We start from the raw sequence: 13,751 nt of genomic DNA on the forward strand, positions 1-13,751 counted from the left end.
GAAGAAATTGTTGGAGAAGTCTCTTTTGTGCTCTCCTTGTGTGATGCGAGAGGTGGCAAGAGAAGTTGTTGCCTATGGCCTTCTGTTAGAGCAGTTGTCGAATGAGGAATCTCCTTTATGGTCCTATGCATTGTACACAAATAAGAAGGGAAAAGCTTTATCATCCGAACTTTCAGCCATAAGATATGCAATCAAAAAAGGGACTAGATGGAATGATCGAGTTGATGTCTTTTCCATCTATGCTTCTATGGAGAAATCTCAAGGATTTGAAATGCTTATTGAAGAGAAGCGGAAAAGAGAAAATGATCAGCCTGAAGGATTGAAGAAGGTTACTAGGAGGAGTGATCTAGTTCTTCAGCCTTCTTCTTTAGGCACGGAGCAGAGTATGGTTGATGTTCAAAAGACAAAAGTAAAGGAAGATCAGAAAGCGCAAAAGATAAAGGATGCAAAGCGAAAAAAGCAACTTGGATTCAAGCTGCTTTCCGACATTGAGATGACTACGGACTAAAAAAAGATACTTGAGGATCGGATTCTTAATTGCAAAATTGAATTTACTCTTGTAGAAGTCTTGGGGATCACAAAAATAGAATTTCATGATGTTATCATCGACAACATTAAAAGAAAATGATAGGTTATTGAAGAGTTGACACGGGATATGATCCATCGAGAGTCTTTAGCGGGTGCTGAGGCTATGATTTATGGGTTGCAGATTCATGGGTTGCAGATTTAGGAGATTGATTCTCATGAGAATATTATCAAGGAGTCTACAAATCGAGCTTTATGTATGCATTCCAACAAGACTCTTCATCCTTTACTTCACCTTGTACAATATGCGAAGAGTGATGACGCCCCTAGATTGGTGCGTCGTAGCCATTTTCCTCGTAGTCACTAGGCTCATGCAATTGCGGAGACTGTAATCAAGCTTGGTGAGACAGAGACCCCTTGTGTTGCTCTTTTGGATCATGGCTCTGAAATTAATGTCATAGTGCATGGATTATATGATACTGGTAGATGGCTAGTTGATGTGGACCATGGTTGGTGCACAGGTGCGACCAACAACACTGCACGACATTTGTATGGTGCTTGTCTGAACTTGAAGCTTTCTATTGAAGATGTGGATGAGTCTTATCATTTCTTTGTGTAGAATTCTTATTCCTGTCCTATTATTTTGCGACAGCCATTTATTGCTAAGTCTCAGATGGAGATAAAGGTTCTGGACGATGGGTCTGCTTATGCATGGATCCGAACCAAGGATGGAAAGAGAGCTATCTAGTTCATGACCATTTGTATTAACCATCAGCAGAATAAGGATTCTTTGAGGGATTCCCCTCTTTCAGTAGGAGAGCCAGATTTTTGTTAGGTAGCACTATTTTGCGAGATGATGGTGATACAAGACACAGGAAGCTCTTGCCTCCAGCTGGTAGTGGCAGTTTTTCCTCATGTGTTTAGGGTGTATCCATTAAAAGTACTCCATGTTTTCAACATATTTTTGATATGCCTAGAGCTACCAGGCAGTTTGTGAAGAGAGAAGAGAAATAATTGAATCTTGCAGGTGTTTTACAGAAAGAAGACATGGTAGATGGTCTCTATGATGGGCTTTCATGCTTGAATACTATGCTTGAATAGCGATGTATTGAAAAATTTATGATTTCATGCCTGAAGAAATTTGGGTGTTGAAAATTCTTAGCAAAAAGTGTTCTCTGTTGAAATATTTCAACAGAAAGAGTTGGATGTTGTTGTTTATACGTAGCAAAATTTGTTTTTACTAGGGTATTTAAAACAAGGGCTGAAATTTCCAAGTTGTAGAAAAGAAGCCAAAGTACAAACAAAATATAAGACACTTAACAAGAAGGTTAGACCCGTTGTTGCAGGACCGCTACCTTTGGACAATGATGAGATTATAAGGAGAGCCATTATGTAACCTCCTTTACGAGATCCTGCAGGTATTGGACACAAGTTTTGAGCTGAGACACTAAAAGAGATGAAGATTGGGACTGAAGATTTTTTGCTTCCAAAAGAGGTTAGATGTTTTGATGAGATGCTATACAAACATGGGAAATCTTGTAATTTTTCCCCTCAGGAGATTGGATGTGTTGATCCTAGGGTTGTGATGCCTATGGTTATTTTTACCATTTCGCATGTTCCTTAGAATCTACAGTCTATTCCTATGCCTAGGGCTCATTTTCCCAAATTGGTGGATCTTTTGAATGAGCAGATGAGGATGGGAATTCTAGAACCATATTCAGCTTCATATTCTAATATATGGTTTAGAGTTCCTAAGAAGAATGGGACACTCAGATTTATACATGACTTATAGCCAGTGAACAGGGTCACTATTGGAAATGTTGGTGCATGACCTATAGTGGATGAGTTTCTAGAGGCTTTTTGTGGATGTGCTATCTATTCACTTGGTGATCTTTATTTTGGATATGACTAGTTCCAGCTTGCCCTTGAGAGCAGAGATTTGACTACGATGAAGAAACCTTTAGGCCTTGTCCGAATGTGTATGCTTGCGCAAGGAGCTACGAAATCGGTTGCTTATATGATGAATGGGATGAAAAAGGTCTTACAAGATTTTATTCCAGAGCTTACCATGCCTTTCATTCATGATCTGCCTATTAAGGGTTGTTTGGAGAAAGAGAAGGATGAGACTTTAGATGATCATGGATGTAGGTTCTTTGTGGCAGCACATATTAAAGATGTTCAGAGGATTCTTTGTAGGCTAGAGGAAGTGAATTTGACCTTGTCAGGATTGAAGTCTATTTATGGTGCAATAGAGGTTTTGATTGTTGGACATATATATGGATATTATGGTAGGAACCATTCCCCTGCCAAGGTTGATGCCATAGAGAAGATTGCGGAGACTTACTCTTCTACTTCAGAGGTTCATAGGTTTCTTAGAGCTTGTGTTTTATCTCATTTGGATTCCTCATTTTTCTCATATGATAGATGATCTCTACTAGCTCTTGAGGAAATGACAACATTTTTCTTGGGAGATGAGACATACTAAAGCTATGCAGAAGCTGAAGAGATTCTTGAGAGCTACTTCGACTCTTTGGAAAGCAGATTATGAGTGTGGGAGACCTATTGTTCTTGATGTTGATATTAGTCCTATCAGCATTGGATGGACTATTGGCCAAGACAACACAGATGGGAATATGCATGCTATTCAGTTTGGGGTGGAAGTCCTAAATGAGCAACAATGCAAGTATCCATAAATTAAGAGGGAGCTCTTGGGAGTTGTCATGACTCTCAAGAATGATACAAAGTACTTCATTGGTGATGTTGTGGTGGTCAAAACTGATTGTTTGCCTCTTCTAGGTATGATCACAAGTTGTTTCACTCCAAATATTCCTATGCCTAGGTGGATTGGGTACATAAAATCCATGAATCTTGAGTTCACGCACATAACAAGTAAAGATAACCTAGTAGCCGATATGCTTTCCTGAGCGAGGTATGATGACATGGATTTTTCTTGCATTGATGATGTTGATGATGGGGCTGATCTTTCACGCATGCATGTTGATCATATTTGGCATGTATCTGCTTTGGAAAGCTTTGATGAGTCTTTGTATATGGGAGAGTATTTATAGATTGGTCATTATTTGAGTAACATGTCTAGATAGGATGGGTGGACTAATGAGGACCTCAAAAAGATCAGGAGAAAAGATTACAGTTTCTTCTTGCAAAGTGGGCTACTTTGGAAGCATCCACGAAAGCGAGGAGAACAACCATTGAGATTTATATGTGATAGAGCTTCACAAGTGTGGATCATGAAAGAGTTTCATGAAAATCTTTGGGCTGGACATAGAGCTCTTTGGGCAAGCTATGAGAAGATTAAAGAGCACTACTGGTGGAGAGGCATGTACAGAGATATCTCACAGTTTGTTGAGACATGCACTGATTGTTAGTTGTTTCTTCAGTGAGGAATAGAGATGAGCTTCATCCTACTTACTCACTATGTACTCATTACAAGTGGATTCTTGATTTGATTACTATGCTTGTTGGATTATGGTAGATGCGTTACATTGTTTTGGCATGAGAAGATCTCACAAATCAAGTGGAAGGAAGAGCATTAAGGATGAAGTCTACTTCAATGGTTTGTAAGTTTCTGTTGGAGGATGTTATTCGCCAGTATGGATGCATTGGGAAAATTACTGCAAACAGAACTTAGTTGGATGCTAATGAGGCTATGGAGTTTTTCTCTTGCCTTGGCATTAAACTCACTTTGAATTTAGCATATAATCCAAAAGGCAATGGAAAGAGTGAAAGAGGACATCTGTGGATTGTGAAAGCCTTGGCCAAAGCATGTGGTGGATGGGTCAGAGAGTGGCCTAGGTTGTTGCCTTACGCGTTGTGGGTTGATTGCACTACTCACAATGTGACTATAGGATATATGCCAATTGAGTTGATGTATGGGAAGAAGCCACTCATGCCTATAGAGACTTGCACACTTACTTGGAGTGCTTTATCGTGGCAGCAAGAAGAGATGACTAGAGAGGATCTTTTGGCTCTTCGCATTTGTCAGTTGGAGAGGAGGCTTGCAGATAATGAGAGATTTGTTCAAAAGCTCAAAGAGACCACAATTTGAAACAAAGACCGATTTGATAGTAGACACAGATTGAGACAGAGAGTTTGAGGAGGGAGATTTTGTGTTGGTCTATCACATCAGTCTAGACAATCAGTATAGTGCTATTTGCTAAGTTTTGAGACGTTGGTTGGGCCCTTATTTGGTGCAGCATGTCCATGATAATGCTACGTATTCCTTGACAGAGCTTGATGGCATGGCTTTGTAGATTCCGATTGCATGAAAGAGATTCAAATTATTCAAGAGAAGAGATGATACAACCTATGCAATTGAGGAGTTGGATGATGCGATTTATGATGGACTTGAACCAGAAGATGTTATTGATGAGGATGTGGATTTTACATATGATTTTGTAGAAGATGAGGAGATCGCATTAACCATTGATCTTGACGGTGATGAGGATGGATAGTTGTGGCCCACCATTCAAAGGATGTGTAGGTTTGGAGGGGGTGGATGTCATGACGTTGCGCATCTAGCACTGCAAATCTGAGGGTTGAGTTTTTCGCCAAGAATTTGAAAACATCTGTCAACCTCATTAGGAACTTATTTCCCATTATGTGTGTCTTTTAGTTTGCAAGACACACGAGCACAAGTATCTAGGCTAGGCAGAATTCCTTCAATGCATTTATCAATTTTTGTGTGGAAGCATCATTTGAATGGTTGTATTACATGGTTTTAATTTGCAAACTGCATGAATGATTAAATAGGTTTGTGTGTCAAATGCACAAGTAGTTAGGATAGGCACAATTCATTGAAAAATAGGTTCATATGAAGGAAACCATTTTCAAGACTCAAGGATTAAAGGAAAAGGGTGTAATGTTGATCCTTCGCTTTGGACTTTCCCCATGTGACTTAATTCGAATGTTGCCAATGTAGATGATATGTCTCTTCATATGCCAAATTGGTTTAACATTTAGTAGCCTACAAAAGCTAAAAGGGCATATTGAGCAAAAGGTGGTTATATTTTGTCGGCTTCAGCTGACAAAGAAAAGATATTTTGCATGAGTGAGAAGGTATTTTAAGCAAACATGGAACGAAACATTAGGGGGGTGCAATTGTTTGGATCATTAGCATTTTGAGGCTTGGCTTCCTTTTCCAGTACTCAACCAATGCGTACTTGATGCCAAGAGGCATATTTCACGGTGGATTCCATGCCACGGTGGATTCCGTGAGGTTTTACGGTGGATTCCGTAAACTTAGATGACCGGGGCTCATACGCAAAGAGGATTCTTTGTGCGAGAAGTTGATGGGGACGCCTGTCCTTTTCGGGCGTTTCATTAATTTAGTGTGTACATGGGTGATTCCATAGCGGGTGATTCCGCAAAATGCATATTAAATTAATAAACGTTTATGAGTTTAGAGTGCGCACTCGTAATAAATTAAGGTTAGGATTTATTTCTAACCAGTTGATTTATTTATGTAGCTGAAGACTGCTAGGTATTCACTTTTGTCGGTTTAATTGTGTTATTTTACTAACGATTGTGAATGCTTCAGTTGATGTGTAGAGATAGCAGCAGTGGCGGAGGAAAGCATTGGAGTCTAGCGGGTTTTCGATCTTTGGACTATATTTTGATAGGCGCCACGCCTATATTTTGTTATGTCTATAGAGACATCGATTATTTATTATTATTTTGTATGCGCTTATGCGCCTGGATATGTTATTTCTATTTGGACATTGAGATTGGGCGTGCCAGACTCTATGGGCACCGTCCATTAGCTTTATTTTCCTATTTTTGGTAGAAAGCAACTCAAAAGCTAAAAGCTTGTCATATTTTTGTAATTGGGCTATTTTTGAGCATAAAGATTGGAAATATACATTAAATACATGCTTTGTGAAGCGCTCACACAAGGCATGGGGGAGATTGAACCCAATTTGTCTCTTGTCTCATGTCGTGCTTGTTTTTACATTGGTTTTTGTGCTAAAAAGTAGAGTGCTTTGTTCTTGGGGACCTTTGGGAATTCACTACGTGAGCTACCTGCGTCCGATCTGCGCACCAGTGGTATCAGAGCGGAGCAGAGATCAAGGGCTTCCAATCGCTACCAATCTTGGGCGAAGGCGGAGCTCCAGGAACAAACGACCTCTACAGTCAATCTCGTCGCGAACCATCGATACAGGCAGACTTCTGGCGATCAAGAACCCCTATTTCCACTGTCAGATCGCGAAGGACCACTCTCTGTCGGCGGAGGACCACTCATCAATTCTCTTCATCAAGTCGTGATAAAACAGTGAGAAATCTCTAATCTACTTCATTAAAAAGCTTAGTTTTAAGCTTAAGAAGCTTATTAGCTTCAAAACGTCAAATCGAGGCAAGAGGAGGAGCATCCCGAAAATCGCGCGAAGAAAAGAACGGCCCCCCCCCCACGATCAGAAAAACGGCGGCCTTCTTCTTATTATTAAGCTTTAAGCTTAACTAATTAAGCTTAAATCCTTCTATACTCTGCAAGTTCTACTGGGCAGACAAGACAGAGAAGTCTGTAAACTCTCGGTCACGCACTCCAGAAGACAAGTTCAGCAAGTCACTTGTAAACAAGTCCTGCAAGTTCTGCAAGTCGGCTAAGTTCAGCAAGTTCACAACCCTGCAAGTCTGTTAAGTCTGCAACTCTGCAAGTCAGACTAAATCAGAACTGACTAGTGCTTAAAACTCATAGAAGACTTGTTCGTTTGCAAAAACTCAGAACTGGAAAGTTGTTCGCAGCAAGCTGTTTTACCTATCTACAAGTTCGTTGAAGTACTTTCAGCAAACGGAGACAGAAATATTGCAGAATTTTTGAAAAAATTGAAGAAGAAAATACCCAAAAATATATAGCCTTGTAACCCCAAATTTGAGCTACGCTCATCCCGCTAACTGATTTTGAGTGAGAAAGGTTTGTTGAGTTTTACAGGATGACTACCCCACATATGGATGATCCTATGGCTGAAGACGACCTACCCGAACCTACCATGGAGCAAAAGCTGGATCTTATCATGCTGCAATTGGACGAAGAGCGAAGAGCTAGGCAAGCCTTGCAAGCGCAATTGACAAAGCTACAAGGAGCGTCCACTGACAAAGAAGAACCTCAAGCTGAAGATTTGATACGCCGTACCATCGACGCCACTCTTGAAGCACAAACCATTTGCAAGGAATCCAAGATAAGTAAACGAAGTTTCAAGTTTCGCACTTTCAATGGCATAAGAGAAGGAAAGACTGTTTTATCATTCATTAGCCAGTTTGATGACTATTTCCATGAGGAAACTTATCCTGAGAAAGATAAAATCAAGTGTGTTACTAATCATCTGATAGATAGAGCATCACTTTGGTGGACTGTCGTCCGCAAGAGCATAGAATGTCCTGCTACATGGGAAGATTTCAAGAAGAAGTTCATGCAAAATTTTCTTCCACCGCAATTTCATGAGAAGGCTAACAAGCAATGGGATTTACTCCAACAACGCGATCGTGAGCCTATTCCACAGTATACAGAGCGTTTTTGGAATGCACTTCTACAGCTACGCATGCTTGAAGACGTACCAGAGACGACCCATAAGCGGAAGTACATGTCTGGACTTCTTGGACATTACTACGCTGAGGTGAATATGTTCAAGCCTGCTACCCTTGAAGATGCCATCTCCTTAGCTCACGACACTGAAGATAAGTTACGTGGAAGAGATCGACGACCACAACCATTCCAAGCAAACGGTAATTATGGATCTAAACAATTCAATTCAAATTTCAGAAGGTTTAATCCAGGTCGTTTTTCATCACCATCTTTCCACAAGAATTGGCCTAAACCACCTGCATTACCATCCACTGTCAATCCAAATCCTAAGCCTATTCAACAAGCAAATCCAAATATACCCAGACTACCAGCCATTGCAAATAATGTGACCAAAGCCAAGCCCATCGTATGCTACAAGTGTCACCAGCCAGGCCATCTCGTAGCAAATTGTCATTCAAAGAAGCCATCAGCACACATCAACTACCTTGGAGCTATGGACGAAGACGGGCATGAGGATATGCCGGACTTCACTGAAGAAGAAGATGATCCTACTACTACTTCCGACACTTTACCAGGTATGCCTACTTTACATTCATTGTTGACTATGAAATGTATGGTGCATGGAAAAGAAAGAATTATATTGCATGATGACGGTAGTACGCATGACTTTATTTCAGCAAAATTGGTAAAGGAATTGAAATTGCATACAGTACCTACGCACTATCGCATAAAAGCTGCATTTTTAGGCACTAGGTACAATGGCACACAAGAAGTTCAAGATTTAGAAATTCAAATTGGTCCATATATTGAAAGAAGAAATTTCTTAGTTGTCCCATTACAGTCTAGTGATATTATTCTAGGAATGCCATGGAGACACCAACATAATCCCAATATAGATTATTCTACGCACACAATGAATATTAATTTTCAAGGAAAATCTATTACCTTATTTGGTATGCATGCATATCATATGTTTCCACTGCTTTCGCATACTCAAGCAAAACGTGCACTACGCAAGAATACTAAATCATATCTCATTTGGGTGAATGAATTGCACGCAAAAGAAAATCATATGCACCCTAAGCATAAGGAATTTCTTGCATATTTTAAGCATTGTTTTGCAGAAGACCTACCACCAGGTTTACCTCCATCACGTCCAGAAGACCATAAGATTGACCTAATACCTGGCACACAACCACCTTGCAAAGCCCCATATAGGCACAATCAAATAGAGCAAAAAGAAATCCAGACTCAAGTAGAAGAATTACTAAATAGAGGTTTAATTCGACCTAGCAGTTCTCCATTCGGTGCACCTGTGCTCTTAGTCAAGAAAAAGAATAATACTTATCGGATGTGTATTGACTACCGAGCATTAAACAAGATCACTGTAAAGAATAGGTATCCTATACCTAGAGTTGATGACCTTATGGACAAACTGCAAGGATCTTCTATATTTAGTAAAATTGACCTTAAGTCTGGATATCATCAGGTGAGGCTAGATAGATCCGACATATTTAAGACTGCATTCAGGACACAGTTTGGCCATTACGAATTCTTAGTTATGCCATTCGGATTAACTAATGCACCTGCCACTTTCAGTAGAATGATGAACCGTATTTTTCTAAAATATCAATATTGTGTGATTGTTTTCTTTGATGATATTTTAGTGTTCAGTCAAAGTGAAAAAGAGCATTATGAGCATTTATCATTAGTTTTTCAATTACTGAAAGAAAATCAATTGTTTGCAAATCCTGACAAGAGTGAATTCTTTAAGACAGAAATAGAATATCTAGGTCATATTGTATCAGAAGAAGGAATAAAAGTTGATCCTAAGAAAATTGACGCAATATTGCATTGGCCTATTCCTAAAAATGTACATGAATTACGCTCATTCCTTGGTCTTGCTAGTTTCTATAGGAAGTTTGTACGTAATTTCTCATTACTTGCTTTACCACTGACCAAACTTCTTAAGAAAGGCATTGTTTATCAATGGACTGAAAACCAGCAGAAATCCTTTGATTTACTCAAACGTGCATTGACCAATGCCCCTGTCCTACAATTGCCTGACTTTAATAGACCATTCTTTTTAGTTGTGACTGATGCTAGCGGATCAGGAATAGGAGCCGTGCTAATGCAAGACAACCATCCAATAGCATATTCTAGTTCTAAGCTGAAACCCTCTGAGCTCAAATATTCCACTTATGATAAGGAACTCTTAGCAGTTGTCCAAGCATTGAAACAATGGAAGCATTATTTAATGGGTTCAGAATTCACGATAAAGACTGACCAGCAAAGCATTAGACATCTACTTAGCCAACCCCAAATTTCTGACCGCCATATCAAATGGGCTTCATTCATTCAAAGTTTCCATCCTATCATTCAATACCAACCTGGAAAAGAAAATGTAGTTGCTGATGCATTAAGTAGAAGACCTGCAATTCATAACATTTCTATCATATCTTTTGATTCTTTGATTTCTATGAAAGACACATATCACCAGGATATTACTTTTCATTCTGATTGGCAAAAATTAGTTCAAAATAATTTCATTCCTGTTGATTCATTGTCATATAATGATGGATTCATGTTCTTTGAAAAGAGACTGTGTGTTACTATTCCATTCCGATCTTTTGTTTTAAATGAAATTCATTGTCCCCCATATCAAGGTCATAGAGGTATCATTTCTACATTACGCATGTTAACTGAAGATTTTTATTGGCCGCATATGGATGCAGATGTGTCTAATTTTGTTTCCGAATGTCTGATTTGTCAAAGAATAAAAAGACATCATGGTAAACAGTATGGGTTATTAATGCCTTTATCTATTCCATCTAAACCTTGGGAACATATATCTATGGATTTCATTACTGGCTTACCAAATACTAAATCTAACCATGACATGATTTGGACAATTGTAGATAGATTTAGTAAGCAATCATATTTCATTGCATGTAAGAAAACTTTAACAGCATCACAAGCAGCACAGTTATTTTTGAAAACTATTTTTACTAACCATGGATTGCCGAAAGTGATTATTTCAGATAGAGATTCTAGATTTTGTAATAATTTCTAGATTACACTGTTTGCAAATCTAGGCACAAAGATTGATTTCTCATCTGCATTTCATCCAGAAACAAATGGACAAACAGAAGCCACAAATAGCACTATTTTAGATCTTTTACGTGCATACACTATCTCTAAACCTCAAACATGGGATACTCATTTGCATTTATTACAGTTTGCTTACAATAATACACCGCACACATCTACAAAGAAAGCACCTTTTGAAGTTATTTATGGACATAGATTATCTACACCTGTTGCATCTTTGTCTAATAGAATACAAAGTGCCGATGATATTGCTGTTATGCATAACACTATTTTTTATGAGGTCAAGGATATCATTGCTAAAGCCCAACAATCATATACCAAACAAGCCAACAAGAAAAGACAAGCCATGAATTTCAAAGTTGATGATTATGTTTGGCTTAGAATAGAAAAGCGTAGACTGCAAAGTGTAGATAGACATCCAGTTGTTAAACTAGCCCCTAGATTCTACGGACCATTTAGAATCATTCATAAGATTAATGACAATGCATTCAAGTTAGAACTACCATCTCATTGGAAAATTCATAATACCTTTCATATTTGTTTATTGAGACCATTTAAAGGACAATTACCTATCCACCCTGTCTATGAAAACCCACCTTTACTAGAAGAAGAGACTGAAATACTTGAACCAGAAGGCATTATAGACACTGACTACATGACCACTAGAACTGGCCGAAGGTATTCTAGATATCTAGTAAAATTTAAGAACCATCCTATAGAGGAAGCACAATGGATGCACGCTAGAGACCTAAATGCTTTCCCCACTCTGTTAGCTCCACATTGAGCTAATAGCAATTGAGGTCAATTGCTATCCCACCCCGGGGGTATGATGCCAGGAGGCATATTTCACGGTGGATTCCGTGCCACGGTGGATTCCGTGAGGTTTTACGGTGGATTCCGTAAACTTAGATGACCGGGGCTCATACGCAAAGAGGATTCTTTGTGCGAGAAGTTGATGGGGACGCCTGTCCTTTTCGGGCGTTTCATTAATTTAGTGTGTACATGGGTGATTCCATAGCGGGTGATTCCGCAAAATGCATATTAAATTAATAAACGTTTATGAGTTTAGAGTGCGCACTCGTAATAAATTAAGGTTAGGATTTATTTCTAACCAGTTGATTTATTTATGTAGCTGAAGACTGCTAGGTATTCACTTTTGTCGGTTTAATTGTGTTATTTTACTAACGATTGTGAATGCTTCAGTTGATGTGTAGAGATAGCAGCAGTGGCGGAGGAAAGAATTGGAGTCTAGCGGGTTTTCGATCTTTGGACTATATTTTGATAGGCGCCACGCCTATATTTTGTTATGTCTATAGAGACATCGATTATTTATTATTATTTTGTATGCGCTTATGCGCCTGGATATGTTATTTCTATTTGGACATTGAGATTGGGCGTGCCAGACTCTATGGGCACCGTCCATTAGCTTTATTTTCCTATTTTTGGTAGAAAGCAACTCAAAAGCTAAAAGCTTGTCATATTTTTGTAATTGGGCTATTTTTGAGCATAAAGATTGGAAATATACATTAAATACATGCTTTGTGAAGCGCTCACACAAGGCATGGGGGAGATTGAACCCAATTTGTCTCTTGTCTCATGTCGTGCTTATTTTTACATTGGTTTTTGTGCTAAAAAGTAGAGTGCTTTGTTCTTGGGGACCTTTGGGAATTCGCTACGTGAGCTACCTGCGTCCGATCTGCGCACCAGTACTAATCCATTTTGAAAGATTTTTCTTAAAGAAGCTAGTGATTCAGGGGCTTTCACCTCAGCAATCTCTAATTTTCAGTGGACACAGGGTTTCAAACACCCACCTAAAGTATGGGGGGAGATTTTGCAACCTATTCCAGTGGCACTCACGTCATGTACCTGCTACTTTGAGGTGCTTACAGCAATGAGAGACTCTGTAGCATCCATGTAGAAGGCATGAGTTTTTTATGTGTATCCAACAACCCGAGTGAAAGATGCATCTTGGGCTTGATCAGATCATGGAGATTCTGAGTGTGCCACACCAACATCTTGGAATCAAGGAAGCTATGCACTTGAAGAGCCAAATTCTAATGATTTTATCAATTAGAGGCGAAAGAGGTCTAATCAAGCAGAGCTTACTGCTGCTAAGGATTCCAAATGGGGCAGTTTCATATCTAATCTTGGCCAATCAGAGTCTGCTGAAGATTTGCTTAGGCAAAGGCTATTGTCTTGGCCTAGATAGACATATGGACTGATTATGTTTATTCTAGTGATTGTATTGGTTGAGATTGAAGTGCAAGCTTCTATTCTTCAAGCTACACTATGTGTGTTCTCATCAATCTTCTTTATGTGGTCATCATGGCTGCTTCCAAGTATACCAAGCCGTATACTCGATCATCTCCAATGGCATCAGTCAATATGATGCATGCATTAATTATGAGGACGAGACGACGACTTCTTAAAATAAAGGATAGTGATATGTCTATTGGAATTTTGGTGCAACTATGATGACATTCAGACATTGTGATGAGGGAATTGATAAGAAAGATGATGAAAGCTAGCTTTAAACATTTAAATTTTAGCCTTGAGAAAAAGCCAAGGCTTTAAAAGC

The 13,751-nt window shown here is 39.1% G+C and overlaps 1 pseudogene; it reads left to right on the top strand.

Moving 5' to 3' along the window:
- Positions 1 to 1,031: 1,031 nt before the first annotated feature.
- On the top strand, positions 1,032 to 13,382 carry LOC148017418 (AUGMIN subunit 2-like; annotated as a pseudogene).
- Positions 13,383 to 13,751: the final 369 nt, after the last annotated feature.

The sequence above is a fragment of the Lygodium microphyllum genome, chromosome 22, assembly GCF_053477565.2.
Source record: "Lygodium microphyllum isolate KBCC chromosome 22, Lygodium_microphyllum_v1.1.10, whole genome shotgun sequence".
NCBI lineage: Eukaryota > Viridiplantae > Streptophyta > Polypodiopsida > Schizaeales > Lygodiaceae > Lygodium > Lygodium microphyllum.